This window comes from Puma concolor, chromosome A1 (genome assembly GCF_028749965.1).
Source record: "Puma concolor isolate L17-30 chromosome A1, mPumCon1.1.hap2, whole genome shotgun sequence".
Classification (NCBI taxonomy): domain Eukaryota; kingdom Metazoa; phylum Chordata; class Mammalia; order Carnivora; family Felidae; genus Puma; species Puma concolor.
In genome coordinates this window covers 108,506,056-108,528,858 of record NC_141667.1, presented here as the reverse complement: position 1 = coordinate 108,528,858, position 22,803 = coordinate 108,506,056, and the positions used below count along the sequence as shown (strand labels likewise).

The following is a 22,803-nucleotide window of genomic DNA, read 5'->3' as shown; positions in this document are numbered from 1 at the left end:
GTGAGCCAATTCCCTACAATAAATCTCTTTCTACATATATATATGCATCCTGTTGGTCCTCTTCTTCTGGAGAATCCTAATACGCCTGATAAATTCAAAACAAAACAAAACAAAAAAAACCATTTTTACGCTTTTCCAGTTGAGTGTTTGTTTTCTAGCATCCTAGTCTCAGTTCAAAAAGGAAAGGAAAGAGGGGAGGAGAAATCTTCTTTTAAAAAATACAGCTCCCTCAAAACATTTTAAATCACCAACAATTTAGTATCCTGGTCTGGATGTGCTTGACAGTTGGAAAACAGACCACTACCCACACAAAAAAGCCCTATAGAAAATGGAGTTCTTGGGGCTGCCTGGCTGGCTCAGTCGGTGAAGCATATGACTCTTGATCTCAGGGTTGTAAGGTCAAGCGCCACATTGGGTGTAGAGATTACTTAAAAATAAATAAGTAAATAAAATCTGTTAAGAAAAAAGAAATGGAGTTCTTGACTTAGCAGATGATACTCCATTGTTTTTTTTTTTTTTTTTTTTTACCTTGAAGATATCTATATATCACTCTCATAAGATACAAAAATGAAAGAGCGACCACTTGGTATTAATACTGCTCTCAAATTTAACATGTGTAATACAATATCTTACCTTGGATCTTTTCTGCTTGTCTCTTTATGGTTTCGGTTGTATCATGTTACTGCGATGTTCCACAGAATGTCTACCACAGTCCTATGCACTTCTCTACCCACCCATCCCACCTCCATCCCTCAGTGGTTGCATGGTGAACATGAGCAGAGTCATTCTTCCAGGGTTTGTAAAGTCCTTTGGGATTATTGAGTATGAATGGTGTTATATAAATGTCAGATTGTTTCATAACAGTTCTTAAAACAATGAGATAATGTCTGTTAAAGGATTTTAAGTTCCATGGAGAAATGCAAGGCATAAAAACAAGTCATTTTTTATGTTATATCTATATATTTTTGCTGTACAATTTAAAACATTACATCCTTTAAAGATATAAATGCTTGAGTATGTCTGTGTCTGTGTGCATGTGCATATATATGTGTTTGTGTGTGCGTGTGTATGTGTACATGCACACTGCTGACTCTATAGCATTAAATAACCAGATTCTGTTGCTTCATTTTGTTATTTGGGTCCAATAAATTTGTCACCATAAATACTGCCAGAGTAAATTAGAAATCTAAAGTGATCTCTTTGAGGATTAAATACAGTCTTTATCTTTTAAGTTTTGTACTTGTACAATACTGAATTTTTTTCTTGAATACATTATGATTTACTGAGTTTTATAAAGGCTTCAATGAAGTCACTTATTTAAAATAATTTCTGAATCCCTCTTTTTGAGCTCCAGGCCCACATTTTCAATTCCCTTTTTAAACATGTTTACTTAAAACTAATAGTGACCAAAATTAAGTGTATTTTCTTCCCCACAAAAATAAGCCCCTGACCTGATTTCCCTACTAGTACTCTTAATGGCACCTCTGTTTTTCCAATAAGCCAAGATAAAAAGATTTCGTATCACCTTTGGTTTCTACTTCTTTACTTACCCCTCAGCCCTACCTCCATAAAACATCCCTCTGTTTATAGGTACAAATCATTTCCATTACTTCATCCATTGCTCTAGGTGTGTCTCTTACTACCTCTTCCTAAAATACTGAAGTTAATTCCTTTTGTTTTTCCTTGTCTCCGGTGTTTCCTAATGCCAGTTAGCCCTACACTTGTGAAGTTAAAACACAAAGACCTGGGTTTTAATCCTACCTTTGTTTTATACTGGTTGTTTCCCTCAGGAAATGTACTTGAACTCTCTAAATCTCAGCTTCTTTATCTTGAAAATAATTACCTACTGGGTTAATTCACTGTGATAATTCACTACGATGATGTATTGTTCCAGTTTGTACTTTACTGGTTTCATTATGCAAGAATTATTCAAGCTGCTTTAAGGGGGATTCTTATAAACACAGTGGAGTCTCATGAATACTCAAAGACAACAACCAATGAGTAGCAATACAGCATGTGATCAGAAACTAAGGCTGTTCTCCTTCCAAAGCTATGTAATCTGCTTTTCCCTTTGTTTCTCTTCTTCTTTTTCTAAGTCTGTCCTGTACTCTTCTTTCTGTGCACAGTCTTCTATTTTTATTCTCCGTTAGAAGTCTGTGTTGCACATGGTCTCAAATGACCACCCCAACTCTGAACATGCATATCCCTTTGTCTATCACCAACTGTTTCAGTCTCACCGTATTTGCAAAAACGGAATCTGACTGGCCCATCTCATATTTTGATTCGCTACACAAGTCATAGTATATCTCCTTATATGCCCCCCCTAACCCCAGCTTCTCAGGCTAAGAGAGGGAACCACAGTTGTGAAAAAGAAAGATTCCAGGAGAAGTGGGTATAGACAAGCTAGTAATGATTGACATCTATAGAAATTTTATGTAAAGTACTTAGCCTAGTGCTCAGTGAGTAGTAATTATTATTTTCATAAACCAAAATAAACCAACCAAAGTCAAGCTCTCCCTCTCTGTCATTCTTAGATACATATACACATATATGTATGAAAACATAAAAAATAAAGAACCTGTAGTTAGGAGCATGGGCCTGGAGCCATCAGATATGAGTTAGAGCTATAAATCTGTTATTTTTTGTTTGTTTATTCATTTCTGAGAATGAAAGAGAGAGAGCATGAGCAAGCCGGGGAGGGGCAGGGAGAGAGGGAGACACAGAATCCAAAGCAGGCTCCAGGCTTCGAGCTGTCAGCATAGAGCCCGACGTGGGGCTCAAATGCGCAAACCTTGAGATTATGACTTGAGCTGAAGTTGGGTGCTTAACCAACTGAGCCACCCAGGTGCCCCTATAAATCTGTTATTTAAAACCTATGTGATCTTAGACAAATTACTTACTTTCTCTATCCTATAGTTTCTTCATTTGTAAAATGAGAATGACATTTCCAGTTAGGAATCTTATGGTTTCAAATAGTTAATCAGGTTTATACTGAAAAATTTCCTTCGGGGCTATAGGTAGAACTGATTCCAGGCACAGCATTATCAGAGGCTAAAATAATGTCAAGTGGACCTAGATTTTCTCTTTATATCTCCATTTCTTGATTCTGCCTTTACCCCCATGCCCACACACACATCCCTGTTTGTGCCATTCAGGCTTTCCCCATGGGGTTGAATAGTCATAATAGCTACTCCTCACATCTTTCCACATTCTAATCCAGTGGACAAGGATACTTCCATTTGACAAAAATCTATCTCATTGTCACTGATGCTGTCATGTAACCATCCCTGCAACAATTACTGTAGCTATGGAATTAAAGGCTCTAACTGGCCAGTCCTGAGTAGTCACATGCCATTTCTCAAGACAGAGATAGAGTTGGCACCACTAGGGTCACATGGACGCAGGAGTGCAGGGAGAAATGTGTCCACCACAATGGTAGTACCAACCTCGTATGATTGTCCAGAGGATCATCTTAAAGTAAGCAGAAACCCTTGACCTGTGGCCATCCTGTTCTCCAGCAAACTATATGCAGAATCCTCAAGATCCGCAGTAATACAGATGTTAAGTCCTTTCTTCCATTATTTCCTCAGATAGAGTCTTTATTCTCCCCAAACTGCCTTCATGAATCATTGACTACACCCCCACTCTTTCTGGTCTGTGTCATGTTATTTATACAATGCCATTGACCTGAACACCTTCTACCATTTTAGTCTATGGTATTTTTATCTTTTATGTCCTATATCAAACACTGTACCTCCTATAGGGGCACCTGGGTGGCTCAGTCAGTTAAGCATCCTACTTCGGCTCAGGTCATGAATTCGAGCTTGTGAGTTTGAGCCCAGCGTCAGGCTCTGTGCAGACAGCTCAGAGCCTGGAGCCTGCTTCTGATTCTGTCTCCCTATCTCTCTGCTCCTTCCCTGTTATGCTCTGTCTCTCCCTCTCTCTCTAAAATAAATAAACATTAAAAAAAAAAAAAAAAAACTAAAAAAAACCCACTACCTCCTATAAACCTTTTCCAAACTTCCTTAGGCTATGTTTAAAATAGGTTATTGGGTTATTGATTCCTTTGACAGATGATTCCCCAATCTACATTTCTAGATACAAGCCTCAGATACATTTGAAAATGCATTTCCCTGGATATCTTGGTGAATTTCTCATGCTACTCACCATATTCTTCCTTATATTAATCCTCTATGTCAGTCTATATCATAAATTCTTAAGGCTCACAATAAATATGTATCTCCTTGAATTAAATATAATTTTACTTAAGACAAAATTTTAACCTTACCTTAAAAAGGAATTTTATACTCTTGATTCTAGTATATTTTAGACATTTAACAATGTAAAACCAATATATAATCAGTAATCCACAATGCTGATTCCACTGTGACATAAAAACCTATTTTTCCCAGGCTTGCTTTTTCCTTATAAGCATTAGGATTCTATATTTGTTTTCCTGTTCACTAATCCATATTTATTTATTGAGTGCCACTACATTCTAAGCATTATTCAAGACAGTGAGGATAAAACAGAACGAACTGATGAAGTGTCTGTTCTCATGGGCCTTACACTCCTGTTGAGAGTTGGGAATGGGGTGGGTAGAGACTGGCAGTAAAGAAGTAAATATACAATATTATGTGAGGTAATGCCAATTCTACCAGTTTTAAGTTGACAGAAAGGTTGTTTGCTTTTAATAGCGCGGTGTTTTAAGATTAGTGTTGCAAAGGAAATTACTTGAGGGCAGACTTTGAGTAAAGGAAGGGAAAGAATATATTATACTGCTTCCTTCCCATTGCTATCCCAGAGAATGCCTTTTCAGCTTCTTTAAAATTGTTACTTTTTAATCTCTCTCTGAGCTTGCATTAGCCATTTTATGTTATGAACAGTCAGCTTCCTTTGACTTCCTCTAAATATCAAGAGACATTCCTAAGAACTGTTCTCAAAACATGGTGAGTTTTACTATGTAATAGCAATCTTTGTTGAACATTAAACTTTAAGATAGCTCATTTGGTTATGTATTTATAAAGGCGAATAGAATTCTTTAGATATTTAATATTATTACTAGTTTAAAATAACATGCACATAAAATATGTGCATATAATCACAAATATGCCTATTTCTAATTCAGATTTAGCAAGTGCTGTATTTTTAAAAATTCAACTCTGAGTTGAACTGATATATTGTTTGTGATTTTACGGGATAGCTTAAAATTTTTAGTTCAATAATAGAAAGATGGCAAGAGTTTCCGAACAGTTACATCATTTCTCAAAGCTGAAGAAATTCCAATACAGAGATTGTCATGTTTATATTGTTCATTCTGTACTGCGTTCTCCACATGGCCTCTCTGTGCCAAGCATTTTCCACACTCTTCACATCTCCAGTGCCAACCCTGCTTCTCTCCCCAACCTTGCACAGATTACCTCATCTTTACTCTTGAAAAGACCATCTAATATGAGCTTCTCTCCACCTCAGAATTTCTGTTTCCCCACACATTTCTCTGACCTGCCTTTTCTCGCAGCACAAAGCGACCCCAGTTCTTTTCAAGGCTGTCCATTTCCCTGCCCCTCCCGACAATCTTCAGAAGCCTTTTCTTCTCCTTAGCCTTTCGCAGAAGTCTCCATATCCACTGATTTTTTTCCCTTCTCTTTCAATTTTTCATTTCTTCCCTGACCTTAAAGATAATGTTTTAACCTTGTTTCTTCTGTGTGCTCCTTTCCAAACGCTGCCTTTCACTGTTAACCTGTTTCTGAAGAGAGTAGTCTGAAGCCCCCACCTGTCCTGGTTGACAACTATTATTTCTTGGGATCTAGATACCCAACTTCACAAGTGTACGAATCCTGTTCTTTCAAAAATCAGCAGTCACTCATACTCACTGCCCTTTCTCAGTCCTCACACTCCCCTAAGGAACTTCACTCTACTTAACCACCATTGCCTCTTCAGGCTTACAACATAGGGATCCCAGTTGTGTTTCTAAAATACACCTTTTGCTCTTCAATAGCAAAAATAAACATTTAAAAGTCCAGATATACAAAATAATATTAGGTAATGATAATATTGCTTTTTTATCCACTGTCAGAAAGTTGGAGTTTTTTCCCTATTAGCAATCTCCAGGGAGGCTAGCACTGGAAAGGAAATTATTAGCAGATTTTTTCAAATAAAGGCAGAGAAAAGTCATAATTTACCACTTCCTTCCTAGTGATACCCTGAAAAATGCCTTTTTAGGTTCTTAATTTTTTTTATTCTTTGAAAAGTATGTAAAAAAACTAAGTGCAATGCTATGTAAATGCTATTTATGATATATATAGACTTTTGTGTGAGAAAAATTAAGATACAATATACACACACATGCACAGATACACTCTTACAAAAATAAATATATGAACAGTAAGGCAAAAAAAAAACAAACAGTGAGAATTCTTTATTTATAAGAGTGAGAATTGTTAGAAGAGAGGGGAAGGCAGAGACACCTCTGAGTTTATCTTTTGATGCACTTTTGACTTTAGGAAATGTATTTGTGTTCTATACATGTTAAAAATTAAATCAGTCAGGGGCGCCTGGGTGGCGCAGTCGGTTAAGCGGCCGACTTCAGCCAGGTCACGATCTCGCGGTCCGTGAGTTTGAGCCCCGCGTCGGGCTCTGGGCTGATGGCTCAGAGCCTGGAGCCTGTTTCCGATTCTGTGTCTCCCTCTCTCTCTGCCCCTCCCCCATTCATGCTCTGTCTCTCTCTGTCCCAAAAATAAATAAAAAACGTTGAAAAAAAAAATTTAAAAAAAAAATTAAATCAGTCAACATGGGGCAGAAAAAGAAACTAAAACTGAGTATAAACAGAAACAAATAAACAATTATATTTCTAATGAGTAACATTACACTGATGAGCAGAGAAAATTAATTCAAACTTTGAACATGATATTTTGACTGTATTATATTTGTCTTGAGTAGGGGGGAAGAACAGTAAACAAAATTGATGCTCTCTCTTGCTCTATTTAAAAACTAAAAAGCAGGGAGGCACTGGGTGGCTCAGTTGGTTAAGTGTCCCACGCTTGATTTCAGCTCAGGTCATAATCTCATGGTTGTGAGATCAAGCCCTGCATCAGGCTCTGCATTGGGCATGGAGTCTGCTTAAGGTTCTCTCTCTCTCTGTCTCTCTCCCCCCTTCTGCCCATGCCACATGGACTCTCTGTCTCTCTAAAAAAAAAAAAAAAAAAACAACCTTAAACTCTTCTTAGTAAGTTTTCGTTTTGTAGGGCTATAAACATACTAATAAAAATACTCTTTGGGGCGCCTGGGTTGCGCAGTCGGTTGAGCGTCCGACTTCAGCCAGGTCACGATCTCACGGTCCGTGAGTTCGAGCCCCGCGTCGGGCTCTGGGCTGATGGCTCGGAGCCTGGAGCCTGTTCCCGATTCTGTGTCTCCCTCTCTCTCTGCCCCTCCCCCGTTCATGCTCTGTCTCTCTCTGTCCCAAAAATAAAATAAAAAAACGTTGAAAAAAAAAAAAAAAAAAGAAAGATAAAAATACTCTTTAATGTATATGACAAAATTTAGTAAATGAATACATATGCTGATGTTGTAGGAGCAATACATATGTTATTATTCTTATAGAATAAAGGACATGAAAATAGGGAATGAGGGAAGACAACTATTTTCAGGGGATAGATGTGATTTGTATGGGCTGATATCTTATACGTGTGTGTGTGTGTGTGTGTGTGTGTGTGTGTGTGTACGTATTTCCTACGTCTGGCTGTTAAAAAGGCCTAAAAAAAAAAAAAAAAAAAAAAAAAAGAATCAGTAACAAAGAGCACACCTAGCATATTGATTTCTGATACCATTTCCCACTGAAAGGAACCAGGGCTCTTTGGAGAAATGGCTATTCCCAAGACTGGAACACCTGTTATGCAAGAAAGTAGAAAGTGCTCTAAAAAATGGTGGTAGCATGTCAACAGGTCATAGTAGGCATCTTGAAAGGTCTTTCCCCAGACTTCCAGGTCAAATCTGGGATAATTTGTACTTCAAAATAGTTGAGGACATATAACTTAAAAATACAAAGATAAAGAACCCAATTTAAAAATAGGCAAAGCACTTGAGTAGACAGTTACCCAAAGAAAAATTACAAATGGCCAACAAGCATATAAAAAATGCTCAACATCCTTAGCTATAGGAAAATGCAAATCAAAGCCACAGTGAGAGTGGTACCTGGGTGGCTTAGTCACTTGGGTGTTCGACTCTTGATTTTGGCTCAGGTCATGATCCCAGGGTTGTGGGATTGATCCCCGCATCGGGCTTCATGCTGAGCATTGATTCTGCTTGAAATTCTCTCTCTCTCCCTCTGCCCCACTCTACCACTCATGCTCTCTCTCTCTCCAAAATAAAATTTTAAAAAATAGTAAAAACAATAAAACCACAATGACATACTACTTCACACCCATTATAACAGCTATAATATAAAAGAAACAAAACAAATTAACAAATGTTGGCAAAGATGTGGAGAAATTGGAATCCTCATACATTGCTGATGGGATTATAAAACGGTACCACTATGGAAAAAATTCTCAAAAAGTTAAACATTGAATTACCATATGACCCAGAAATTCCTAGGTATATACCCAACAGAATTTTTAAAAAGGTGTTCAAACAAAAACTTGTACACAAAGATTCACAGCAGCATTATTAATAATGGCCAAAAGGTAGAAATAACGCAAAGCAACAACCTAACAAAATGTGGTATATCCATATAATGAAATATAATCCAGCCATAAAAAGGAATGAAGTTTTGATTCATGCTACAACATGGATGAACATTGAAAATATTATGCTTAAGTGAAAAAAGCCAGACACAGAAAGCCACACGTTGTATAATTCCATTTACATGGGATGTCCAGAATAGGCAAATCCATAGAAACAGATTGGTGGTTGGCAGGGGCTGCTGGGAGGTGAGAGTTCTGCTAACAAGATACAGGGTTTCTGCTAACAAGATACAGGGTTTCCTTTAGGAGCATTGAAAATGTTATGAATTATATCATGGTGATGGTTGTACAACACTGTGATAATACTAAAAACCACCAAAAATACAACTTAATGTGGTGAATTATCTTATATGAATTTTATCTCAATAAGAAGGTCTAAAATAACTGAGGAAAATAATGGAATTTAAACCAATGAGAAAAAGAATAGGAATCTGTGAATTCATAATGCTATAAATGAATGAATGAATACTTAGAAGAAAAGGGAAGTCTCCTCTTTATAGAAGACGCTAAGTAGTAAATGTGAGAGGTGTGGTAGAGTTGGAAAGTTACGATTCTCATAATAAAGATTGATTTGGCCAAAAATCATCAATGGATACTAAATCTGGGGGGATTGTTTGATGAAGAGCAGTATTATTTGCATGATCTTAAATCTGCCTGCTTGCTTGTTAGGTGCAATGTAAAATATATATACGACAAACCAGGTAACACTTTGACTGCCTGATCAGAATTAACATCTGCAGTGAAGGCACCACATATCTCCTAACGATACCCTGAGAAGAACACAAAATCAGGCAATGTTCTCTGGTGTTCTAGCTAGGAATGCATAACCTGAATCTAATCGTAAGGGATCATCAGACAAACCCAAAGTGTTTTTTTCGAAAAACAACAGCCCAGTGTTCTTGAAAAATGTCCATGTTATAAAATTCAAAGAAAGGCTAAGGAGACTAAAAAGACATCAAAACTAAATGCGGTACAAAATCTTGTATTGAATCTTGGAACAAAGGGAAAAATAATGCTAAAATGGACATTATTGGGCACTTGACCAAACTGGAATATGGGTGGTACATTAAAGTATTGCATCAATATTATATTTTTGATTTGGTAATCATGCTATAGTTACGAGACTATCCTTGTTCTTATGAATTACAAACTGAAATATTAAGGAGTAAAGGGCCATGATATATGGCAAACTATTTTCAAGTTGAAAAAATATATATTTATATGTGCAAAGGGAGAAAAACCTGTGGCAAAATGTTACAAATTGGTGATCTTGCAGAAAAAAATATGAGTTTTCATATTTCTCCTTAACTTCTATAAATTTCAAATAATTTCGGAGTAAAAAATAAAAATATTAAAATGTGATTTTTAAAAACATTCAAATTGACATTTTTTCTTTTTCTTTTTCCTTTACCTTATGCAGTATTTTAAACACACATAAAAGTAGAGGGATTTAGCCAGGTTTTTACCCAACTAATCATATTTTTTTTTTGTATTTGCTTTAGATTTTTTAAAACTATAAACCATAGATCTTGTTAAGTCCACTTTATATACTCTCCAGTTTCATTTCTGTCCCCTACAGAAGTACCACTACCCAGAAGTAAATGTGTTTCCTTCCTATGCATGTTTTTAACCTTTTACTGTGTTTGTATGGACCTGTTATAGGTAATAATATTGTTAAGTATGCCACCTCATATATGTAAGTGGTATCAAATGGTATGTGTCCAGCCACACCTTGTTTTTTTACTTAACATTATGCTTTCCACACGTATCTATGTTTTTAAATGTAGTATATGTTTATTCATTTTAAATGATATATTCACTAAATGCTTATGCCAGGTTATTTTTCTCCTGCTCATGGACTTTGAGGTTTTCTCCATATATTTTCTACTTTAAACATTTTGGAGGAAGCACCCCTGTACATTTCTCCTGTGCACATAAACAAGAGTTTCTTCTAGGATATGTCTTGAAATGGAATTGCTGGTCTGAGTTGTCATCATCTTCCTAACTGTAATAGCAGGTAACATTTGTCAATGCTGTGCACCAAGAAGTGTACTACGTGCCTCATATGTATTTATTTAATTCTCAAAACAATAGACAGATACTATTATTACCCACATTTTACAGATAAGGAAACTAAGTTATAGTAACTTAGTGGTTAAGTAAATTATCCAAAGTCCTGGTGTCAGAGCCCTGTTTCAACTGATGTATGTTCTTAGCAAATACACTATACACAAACCATATTCTGTGGAGTATGCACACCTTTGTCTCATAGATCTTGCCATTTATTCCAGAGTGGTTTTACCAAGTTGTACTCTCAAAAGCTAATAGAAGTGTTTTTTAAAGTTCCCAATTTGTAAAACCAAAAAGCAACTCATCTATTAAAGGTTGTTTGGAATGTTTACAGATCTTTAAAATCTGCAAGTCTGAAAACCACTTCCTTACATGACACTGTTTACAGGAACATGCTTTATAGAATCGTAAGGCTCGAATCACGGCTTCCTTACTTGACACTGTTTAGAAGAACATGCTTTTATAGGATTATAAGGCTGGGATCCTTGGCCTTTAAAAGGCCCAGCTATAGGAAGTTTCCTTGAATTCATCTGGATCCAGACTGCTCTATCAGCTATTCAGGCTTGAAATCTCATTAACCTTTAATTGCTCTTGTCTTTTCCTCACTCCTTCCCTTGTACTCATCCTTGGTTCCTTACCCTGTGCCTGTGTCACATTCAGCCAAGTGGCGATTCTTTTTTTGTTCTGTTTTGGTTTTTTAGAGAGCGGGAGCGAGCGGGCCAGAGAGAGCACATAGGGGAGGGGCAGAAGGAGAGAGAGAGAGAATCCTAAGCAGACTTCAAGCCCAGTGCGTAGACCAACATGGGGTCAATCCCATGACCCTGAGATCATGGCCTGAGCCGAAATCAAGAGTCAGATGCTCAAACGACTGAGCCACCCAGGTGCCTGCAACCAAGTGACAACTCTTAGGCACTCACCCACTAGGGAATCTCTCTCTGCCTTCTTCCAGTCACATAGGCTAGTTCAGGTTTTTAATATATCTTTCTTGGCACTATTATAAGAAACTTAAACTGGTCTTTTCCTCTAGAATCTCCTAGAAGTGATCCATTGTATACACTGGTACTAAAGTGATCTTAATTACTGTATTATTCGTTTGCTCACAAACTTTCTATAGTGTCTTACTTACTGCATACCAAATTAAGTTTAAAAAATCGTCTACCTTTGTTCTCCATAGTCTTGCTTTCAAATGGTTAATCATTTTTATCCCCTATTACAGCCCTATATCTATCAGAACATAAACAGGCCTGGAGTAGAACTGAAGAATTTGCATTTCTGTCAAGTTGTCAAATAAAGCTGATAGTAAACTACTGCTCTAGCTAATCTGTAGGACTTGACTTGGGGTCTTATATATGAGCTGTTCATTGGATATATGTTGACCTTTGAACAACAGGGGTCTGAACTGACCAGGTACATTTATACATGGGTTTTTTTACAGTACAGTATTGTAAAGGGTTTTTTTTTTTTTCTTATTTTTTTTTCATGTTGATTTATTTTTGAGTGAGAGAGAGAGAGAGAGACAGAGGATGAACAGGGGAGGGGCAGACAGAGACGGAGACACAGAATCCAGAGCAGGCTCCAGGCTCCAAGCTGTCAGCACAGAGCCTGATGTGGGGCTCAAACTCAGGAACCACGAGCTCATGACCTGAGCTGAAGTCCAACACATAACCGACTGAGCCACCCAGGTACCCTCACTGATGATTTTCTAACTCCATCATTCTTTTTCTATTTATAGTTTGCATTCCATTATAAAAACAGCTTCCCTTTCTTCTCCATTTATTTAAATATAGCAGTATAAATTCATGGAATCTTGCTTCATGGGTTGTAATCTGTTTTTATCATTATTTATCCTGGTGCTCAACATAAATATTTTTATTTTACTTTTATTTGGTGAGTGGGAGCCTATTCAGACTGGTCCCTGTGTTCTTTTGATATTTTTCCATTATTATTTGAGTACTCCCTTACTTTCTGATTTAACGAGACGTTCTATACTTATACTTCCCTTGCCCCTGCCCTGGAATCACCCTTTTTTTCTAATGAGCTCTGGTTTTTTTAGTGGAGAATAGTATTTAAAAATCAAGATGTGGGTGCTCACGTGTGCTCATTACTATTGCTTCTAGGCTTTCGCAGTCAACAGAGCAGGAAGAAATACTGACAGACTAATTTCAGTCCCACACCACAGGGTACATTCTACTCTTTCCCTCCTTCCATATTGGTAGCTGTGTTCTCTAATAACAAGAATCCTTGTTCCTTTGCTGCTTCTTTTTCTTCAGGCAAATACATTATTTAAAAATTAACAGGTATTTATTGCAGAAAATTTTTATCAATTAAATTGCTAAGTGCAAAAATCCTACATTTCTGAGACATTTTAGCCCCTCTGCTATACTATCAGGAGTATGATTTTACAGAATCCTACCTCAAATAGATGAGGCCTTCCTCATTATTTCACTCTGATTTGGGGGATAAGCGATCTTGGGCAAGTCACCTCTGAGCCTCAGTTTCCTTATCTGTAAGATGGGAATAACAATAAATAAATAAGTACATGTGTTATAAGATATTAAATAATATGTATGTCACCAATCACAAACTTCTTAGCATAGTGAGCATTCAGTAAATTATAACTGTTTGCCAATTACCAAAGCCATTATTTACATGTGTAGACAAATAGTTCATTGATAGTATGGTGAGTATATCTTACTAAATTAAAGCATTTGTTGTTGTTTTAGTTCCAGTATAGTTAACATACAGTGTTATATTAGTTTCAGGTGTACAACATAATGCTTCAATAACTCTATACATCACTCAGTGCTCATCATGATAAGTGCATTCTAAATCCCCTTCACCTATTTCACCCAACACCCCACCCACCTCATGTCTGGTAATCATTAGTTTGTTCTCTATAGTTAAAAGTCGTTTTTGGTTTGTCTCTTTTTCATTCATTTGTTTTGTTTATTAAACCACAAATGAGTGAAATCATATGAAATCAGTCTTTCTCTGACTGACTTATTTCACTTAGCATTATACCCTATAAATCCATCCATGTTGTCACAAATGGCAAGGTTTCATCCTTTTTATGGTTGAGTAATATTCCTTTGTGCAAATATACAACATGTTTTTTAGCCATCCATCTATCAATAGATACTTGGGTTGCTTCCATATCTGACTATTGAAAATAGTACTTCCATAAACACAGGGGTGCTTGTATCTTTTCAAAATAGTGTTTTCATATTCTTTGGATAAATACCCAGTAGTGGAATTACTGGATTATAGGGTAGTTCTATTTTAATTTTTTGAGGAACCTCATACTATTTTCCACAGTGGCTGCACCAGTTTGCATTCCCACCAACAGTGTACAAGGGCTCCTTTTTCTCCACATCTTCACCAACACTTGTTGTTTCTTGTGTTTCTGATTGTAGCCATCCTGACAGGTGTGAGGTGATATCTCATTGTGGTTTTGATGTGCATTTCCCTGATGATGAGTGATGTTGAACATCTTTTCATGTAAGCAAAAGAAGACTTTGTAATCTATCCTGAAATCTGGGATTGTGATACGTCCAGGTTCTGTTCTTTTTTTTACATGTATGTCTTCTCTAAAGAAATGTCTGTTCACATCTCCTGCCCGTTTTTTAATTGGGTTGTGTGTGTGTGTGTGTGTGTGTGTGTGTGTGTGTGTGTGTGTTGAGTTGTACATGTTCTTTATATATTTTGGATTCAAATCCTTTATTGGATACATCATTTGCAAATATCTCCTCCCACTCAGTAGATTGCCTTTTAGTTTTGTTGACTGTTTCCTTTGCTGTGTAGAAGAGGCTTTTTATTTTGATAGTTTATTTTTGTTTTTGTTTCCTTTGCTTCAGGAGATGTATCTAGAAAAATGTTGCTATGGCCAACGTCACAGACATTACTGCCTGTGTTCTCTTCTAGGATGTTTATGGTTTCAGGTTTCACATTTAAGTCTTCAATCCATTTGTAGCTGATTTTGTGTGTGGTGTAAGGAAGTGGTCCAGTTTTATTCTTTTGCATGGAGCTGTCAAGTTTTCCCAACACCATTTGGTGAAAAGACTGTCTTTTTCCCATTGCATATTCTTGCTTCCTTTGTCAAGTTAATTGGCCATATAATCATGGATTTATTCCTGGGCTGTCTATTCTGTTCTATTGATCAATGTGTCTATTTTTGTGCTAATACCATACTGTTTTGATTACTACAGTTTTGTAATCTATCTTGAAATCTGGGATTGTGATATCTCCAGTTTTTGTTCTTCTTTTTCAAGATTGCTTTAGCTATTCAGGGTCTTTTGGGGGTCCATACAAATTGCAGAATTTGTCCTAGGGGTGCCTGGGTAGCTCAGTCAGTTAGGCATCTGAGTCTTGATTCAGCTCAGGTCATCATCCTGGATCAGGTCATGATCTCACACTTCATGAGATCAAGCTCCATGTAGGGTTCAGCACTGACAGCACAAATCCTGCTTGGGATTCTCTCTCCTCTCTCTGCCCCTTCCCTGCTTACAGTCTCTCTTTCTTAACAAGTAAATAAATAAACTTAAAAAAATAAAGAAATATTTGCCCTAGTTCAGTTAGATTAAAGCATTTTTAAGGGCAGGAGGTATTATACTAGTAAAGAAAAAATTTTGCACCAGATTTTTTTTTCCATTTTTTAAAAAATTTTTTATTTTTATTTATTTGTTTTTTTTTGAGAGAGAGATGGTGTGCATGAGCAGGGGAGGAGCAGAGAAAGAGAGAAAGAGAATCTTAAGCAGACTCCACACTCAGCACAGAACCCAATGCGGGACTGGATATTGCAACCATGAGATCATGACCTGAGCCGAAATCAAGAGTCATATGCTTAACTGACTGAGCCACCCAGGCACCCCTGAAGCAGACCTTTTTAAAATAAACAATATGAATATATATCGTGTACATGCTTGCATAAAAGCATATTACATATTTTATATATAAATACATATGTGTACGTAATATACATGGAAGGCATAGGTGGTTATACCTTTATTACATGTGAATTCATATTAGGAGTCACAGTTTTATATACACCAAAAGATTGATGAATACATGTGTTATTTGCTGTCAGAATGTGCTTGGTCAGACTGTTTTTAGCTTTTATGCTTATAACAAGTAATGAAAACATTGGCTTTCCAGTCAACCAAATATTTGTTTTGCTGCTACTTACTTGTTAGTGTAGACTAAATAATTTTTCTTGCCTTCAGCAGCAGAAATATGGTTTTAGTCCAGGCTATGGACACTTTAGCTTTAATTTTATTCTTTTACATATAATGCCACATGTGTGCTCCTATAATAAAATTGTAAATACTTTATCTTCTGCCATATGGTGAAGGAGCTCATTGTACTCAGGTATACAAAATGATTCCAGAAGAAAAAGATAATGGTATCTGCTAAAATGAAAGAGGGAAAGAGAATGCTGGCATGGAGCATAGAAATATAACTCTTCTAAAGAAAAAAGCAGACTTTGAAACTCTTAAATGTTTAAAACAGGGCATCCTGTATGCTTTTCAATAAAAACTGGTGATAGCTGTGGTAAAATATTTCATCAGTATGATTGTACTCCTAGGTCGAAAAAAGATGGAGACAAGAGCAGGGGGAAAGGAGTTAATGAATAAAACAAATGTTGCCCTCAATCATGGCCCTATTTGTGTCTCACCAAGGAGAAGTATTAGGATTATATGAAATATATTTATTTTTATAAAGGAATTCAAGAAATTATCAGAAAATACTGATACAAGACAAAACATTTTATAATGAGCATTCAGACAGTAGCAAGCTGATATTTACAATCTCGGAAGTCCATTGCATCTCAGAGTCAGGGTCACTTAAACCTGCTTCAACTTCTAAGCACCCTGTACTTACCCCCATCTTACCACTTAGAGCATGGGAGTTTAATTATCTCTTTACCTGCAGGTGTACATCAGCACACTGTGAGTTTCTGAAAAACATGGTCCATCTTGACCATAGTTCATTTATTCAACAAATACTTAGTTGAGTGTGTACTCAAGTTGGGGGGAAAAAAAGACTTCTGCCTTAATGGACCTTACATTCTACCCATATTTGCGAAGTTATTGGCATATACATTAGAGATTTCCCCTCACTGTCATAAGATGTCTATAGCAGCTCTAAGCATTATGTCTTCATTGAATAGCATCCAAGCAGAAGAAAAGGTAGAGACAAAGGACTTTTCTCTTTTTGGACCTTTCTCTTTATGGGAAAGAAAATCTTTCACAGAACCCCCACCAGACTTCCCTTTGCATATCACTGGCCAAAAGTGGGTCTCCTGAGAGTGAACATATGACCTGGACCAATAACTGGCAAAGCGGAGCGGGATATCTTAACTATAAGCAACCAGAAGAAAACTTCTTTCACCCACAGCTACCAACTCACCTGCATCTGGGCCATTTATTTGCTTGCCTGCCCTCCTGTAACTATGGATGAGCTGTTCATACTCTGAGGGCAACTCCTCCACTTGTGCAGATTTTGCTACCTTTCACCTACTGGAGACAACACTCCAGCAGTTCTTTCTTTCCTGCATCATTAAGTTTCCCTCTTTACTGGATCATTTACCATCAGCATGAAAACATGCAACATTTTCTATATTAAAAGAAAAAAGTTTCTGTCCCCTCCAGCCACTGCCCTGTAACTCTGTCCCTTTGTGGAAAAAAAGTCCTTGAAAGAATGTACATGCTTGCCATCTCCAATTCCTCTCCTCTCGTTCCCTCTCTATACTTCCATTCTCACAAGTCAACTGCTTAACCCTCTTCCTAAGTGATTTATTACCAGGACCGTGTGCTGTTGATCACTCCCTTCCCTTTGAATCACCTTTTTACTTGGCCTCTGATTCCTTCTTATACTACACTTCCTTCTTTACTGGTGTCTTTTAACCTTATGGATTTAAATATCATCTATATGCTTACAAACTCTAAAGTGGTTAATAGGCATCTTAAACTTAACACGTCCCAAACTGAACTACTGATCATGTCTTCCAGACTTGCTCCTCCTGAAATCTTCCCTATCTCAATTAATGTTTGAGTCACCCTTGACTAATCTCTTTCTTTTATACCCCTCATCCAACTAATCAACAAATCTAGGATATATAATCTAGCCACTTCTGTTAGCACTCTGGTGGGAGCCACAACCATTTCCCATCCATGTTAGTCTAGTTGTCTAATAATTGGTTTTTTGTTTCTTCCAGTGTCCTCTGAAAGTCTATTCTCAACATAGTAGCCAGGATGGTCCTTCAGAAATCTAAGTCATGTCTTGTCACACTTTTTCTTTAAGACACCAGTGGGTTTCTTAAAAGCTAAAGCCTCTATGTTTGTCTGCAAGGGTCTGCATAATCTGTGCCCCATCTCCTTTTTACCCCTGGTTTCATCTCCTTTTACTTCTCTCTCATTCACTCTGTTCTAGGCAGAGCAGCCTCTTTGCTCTGAGTACATGTTTGGCATGCTCCGTGCCTCAGGGCCATTGCACATGCTGTCACCCTGTCTGGACTGCAGTTCCTCCAGAATATCCACATAACTCATTCCCTTACCTCTCAGGTCTTTTTCTCAGTGAAGCCTTCTCTGACCACTTCTACCTGGCACTCCCTAAATTGCCCTTATTTACTTTTTTTTTTTCTGTATATTATCACCTTCTGATATACTACATGTTTTACTTATTTGTTGTTTTCTGTCTTCCCCACTAGACTTTTGTTGGTTTTCTTTATTAATAAAAAAAAATACCTAGAACAATATTTGACATATAGTAAGCATTCAAAAAAATATTTGGAGAAGGAATGAGTGAAATCAAAGATGAAAGATGAACTAAATGGCTTCAAACAGTCATGATTTGTCCCCTGATACTGAGCATTCTGTTGCCTAAACCAAATCTGGATTTTGTTAGCAAAAAAAGAAGGTAGAAGAATTATTACTTGGGCAGTCAACTGTGTCTTTAATAACAGCTCATACTTGTGAGTAACTTTATACCTTTTTCTTCTTCTCCCCTGTCTTCATTTCTGTCTTAGAAGAACCCATGAGGAAAGTAGGACAGGTACTGTATTGCACACAAAAAAATTTGCCTCAAATAATTAATTTTTCCCCAAAAGCACCAACATAGCTAGTTGGACCCAAATTGCCTGATAGCAACTGCAATGCTCTTTCAATAGTGGTGACAATCTATATCTAGGCACAACATTTTGTGGAATACTGAACAGTCTTTTAGGGTAAGCCAAGAGAGCCTTTACCTCCAGAAAAGTGATTATGAATCTGCCTTTTTTTTTTTTTTTTTTTTGGCCTGTCATGTCAAAATGAAAAATTTTTTAAAAGCCCCAAAACACTCCATATTTAATGTAAGATTTTATTCTTTCCTGTATCTTGGATTAAAGTAGTTTGTAATAATTGATAAATTAGCTACTGATATATTATTTACTGCCATTATGTAGTTTATAACATAATGAATTACCAGAACATGTTGCTTTTCTATCAGATTCCTCCATATTTTGCCCACATCATTTCTCTTTCCTCTCTACCAGAAATTCTCTCTTCCAGCATCCATTCAAGCCAGAACCACAGTCCACATATTCCAAATGCTAAATAAAATTTTTAGTTTTAATCAGTCAAGTAAGGTGAGCAGGCATGAGTGTCATTGGTCTTGTTAGGTGGTAGAGAAAAAGATACTTGTAAACTCTGTTTCCTAGAAGGAATTATTTAAAGTTCTTAAATATGCTGAGATACTAATATACTAGCTATGTTTATATGCATAGACATATACCATAAATGTGTACACATTACGTAATGCATATAATATCTAACACTAAGACTATCCTGAATGTGATTTATTCCCTCTCTGACATTTTTTTTAAATAAGGCATTTTTCTTTAAAGTTTATTTATTTATTTTGATACAGCACAAGCAGGGAAGGAACAGAGAGAGGTGGGGGAAGAGAGAATCCCAAGTAGGCTCCACATTGTCAGTGCAGAGCCTGATGTGGGCTTGAACTCATGAACCATGAAATCATGACCTGAACCAAAATCAGGAGTCATACGTTTAACCAACTGAGCCACCAAGGTGCCCCCCTCTCTGACATTTCAAAATAGACTTCTGGATTCTGTGGCTTCTTTTGGTGAATATCAAGGTTATTATTTGTTATTGCATTGTGGATAAACAGACGTTCAGGTTCACAAAACTTGTGGAGAATGGAATGATGGACATTCAGGTTCCCTATTCAGTGAGGAAGATGCAGTGGCTGCCCTTATGCTCTACCACGAGGTTAGAAGATGGAGCAGATACAAGACCTTGGATTATATTGGTCTGGGACTTTACTATGAATGCATCTATGCTGAGTTTAGGAAAGATATTTATTAATGAAACTAGTATTTCCATTTATCCTTATTAGCTTTTTCAGTTATAAAAGTTACCTGTCTCAAGTTTTACTTCTTTCCTGCACTCAGACAAGCAATTTCTTTTCCATCTGATTTTTATATGGACATCATAAATTGTCTGTGGTTTTTGGTTGACATGGTGAGAAGTCAGGCCTCTCAGATGACTAGGACTTAACCATTCTTGTCTTTACTGTTCTCCTCATGCTTAATCTGCTGATGTAAAGGACCAAGCATAAGCTTGCATCAACTAGAACTCAGTTTAGTTGTTAGTATGCATATCTATGCGGCCACTTGGTATTTCCTTTAGATTTATATTTTACATCTTGTTTGAGTACCTTTTTTTATACATCAGTCACTTATTTTACTTTCTTTTGATCCTTTGTTTTCTAAAAACTAAAAACATTTCTTTTATCAACAACTTGTGATAGTTCCATTCCAGCCATGTTTCTATATATCATCTTACTGCTACTTCCTAAAAAGGAAACATTCCCTCCAGCCAGCAACTGTTCCACCTTGTTCCTCATCACTAGGGCTGGCACCAGTTCAAGTTCTGTCAACACTGTTCCATCAGATAAAGCTGCTGGTAACACAGAGGATGAGAGGGGGCAGTTTGCATGCACACGATTCAAGTACCAATGAGCAAACTAATAGCATTCTTACTGCTTCCATGTTAGCCTGTGTGCCCACTTGCTTGAAGTGTAGTCTAATTTAGCTGTACCTCAGTGCCGATGGTAACAACTGCCCATGTGTGTATCAGCATCTGTCTGATAATAATTGAATCATGTGGCTAAGAACTCATGTTTTCTGGTTTTCATTGACAAAATGGGTAATAATTAACCATAAGTACAAGATCTTTATATCAACATCATTTTTAATATGCTAAAAGCCTCATCAGAATATAAGCAGTCTGCCTGCAATCTGTTATCATCTGTATTATTTCACTAGTTATTAACAGAACTGGATAAGCTTCACTTTTTAGAAAATGTTACACAGCATGGGAAGTTTCAGTTCATGCAGCATGATAACGATCTTCTAGCAAGCAAGAAAAGAAGTGTCAGACAGAAATATTCCCTATGGACTTACCCTCTCTGTGGAAAGAAAACTGGCATTACATGCAAAGTTTTTTGGATAGAGCATTATACCATTGTGACTGATAGGCCTCAACCCCAGAGTTTCAGAATTGGTAGGTGTGGGGTAGGGTCCAATAATTTGCATTTCTCATAAGCTCCCAGGTGATGCTAATGCTTTAGGTCCAGGGACACACCTTAAGAACCACTCCTCTACCCAACATTAGGAGAGTGGTTCTCCAACATCAGAATCACCTATAAACAACAACAAAAATATCACTGTGCCCCAAGGGGTAACCCTCATTCTGAACACTACCAGCCAACCATGTTGAATCAAATTCTTTGTTATGTGATCACTTTAGTTGTGCCAAATCAGAAAAGATTTAGTCAAAATCTTCAATCTCTGAATTCTCCCCAGTTAGTATGATCCTTGCCAATTCTGCTAAGTGCAGTTTCCAGGCAGTTGCACCATCTTCATTTCTTGTTTCATCTTTACCTTGGTGGTCTCCTTTGAGCCTCTCAGAATCCCTTTACCTGTTAGTTTAGGCTATAGGGTCAAGGTTAGAGCAGAGTTTTTCCAATTCTAGCCATTAATTCACTGGTGGATAAAAATCAGTAGTGTATCTTAATCAACATTTTTTATTTAATGAAATGGCAGAGACCAGAAAACAGAAGAGTGAATCATGTAGTTAGGATAAGTATTGTTTTATGAGATTTTGAATTTTTTCATTATATTTTGTTGAACAATATAAAATTGCCCATCTTTGTAATTAAACAAAATAGAATGTCAGTAGTTTCATCTGTTTTAACCTTATATATAGTTTTGTATATAGCTGTATACCAAACATATATGTGTGTCCAGTTAATAAGAAAATGTATTTCCTATAATATGTCACTGTCCAAAGAGTTAAAAAAAACAAAAAACCACCGGGTTTGAATAAATGTCTAATAGCATTGTGCTCAATAAGCCCCCCAAAAGCCTACAGAATGTTTTTCCCTAGTTCTCAAGTAGCCAGCCTCTGCTACATAGAACAAGGCTAATTCATGTGAAAGAGTTATTTTATATTTAATAGTGAAACTGTATTAATAACTAATAGTCATTTAAACAGTATTCATGATTAATAGACAGTATTTCAAGTGCTTACTTGAATTTTGGTGTGCAGATGAACTGTAAGATTTAGAGATGTTCAGAGCAATGAGAACTGCTATAGTCAGAGTCTGATTACAGGGAAGGGGCACACTCCTGTAACATCTTAATTTCTCTACCAAGAGTTCAATAGATTATAGAACCTTGATTCCACAGAGGAAATAATCTATATGTCAGAAAGCATGAATAGTACACACTTCTGAAGAAACAGGATCAGGAAACAGTTCCACCTGGAAAACCACTAGCTTTAATGTAGTCAAGGACCTTACTGATTGGGAAGACTTATCAAATCTTCAGAGCTCATAGTACCTTACAAAAGAGCTTTAATTTTATTTAGTTGGTGTTTCTTAGTTTTTCTTTCAAATGTAATTTTTTTTAAGAACCTTGGGAAATGTAGAA

The 22,803-nt window shown here is 36.8% G+C and overlaps 1 protein-coding gene and 1 long non-coding RNA gene across 4 annotated transcripts in view; one reads left to right on the top strand and one right to left on the bottom strand.

Annotated features, from left to right (window-relative positions):
- Positions 1–22,803, bottom strand: part of LOC147584355 (uncharacterized) — a 105,338-nt gene that overhangs the window by 12,464 nt on the left and 70,071 nt on the right. Inside the window, exon 2 of the long non-coding RNA XR_015248881.1 lies at positions 13,225–13,315. This is a non-coding gene — a long non-coding RNA (uncharacterized LOC147584355). The remainder of the gene's footprint in view (positions 1–13,224; positions 13,316–22,803) is intronic.
- CWC27 (CWC27 spliceosome associated cyclophilin) overlaps positions 1–22,803 on the top strand; it is a 191,964-nt gene that overhangs the window by 117,304 nt on the left and 51,857 nt on the right. The gene's annotated exons all lie outside the window — the stretch shown is intronic.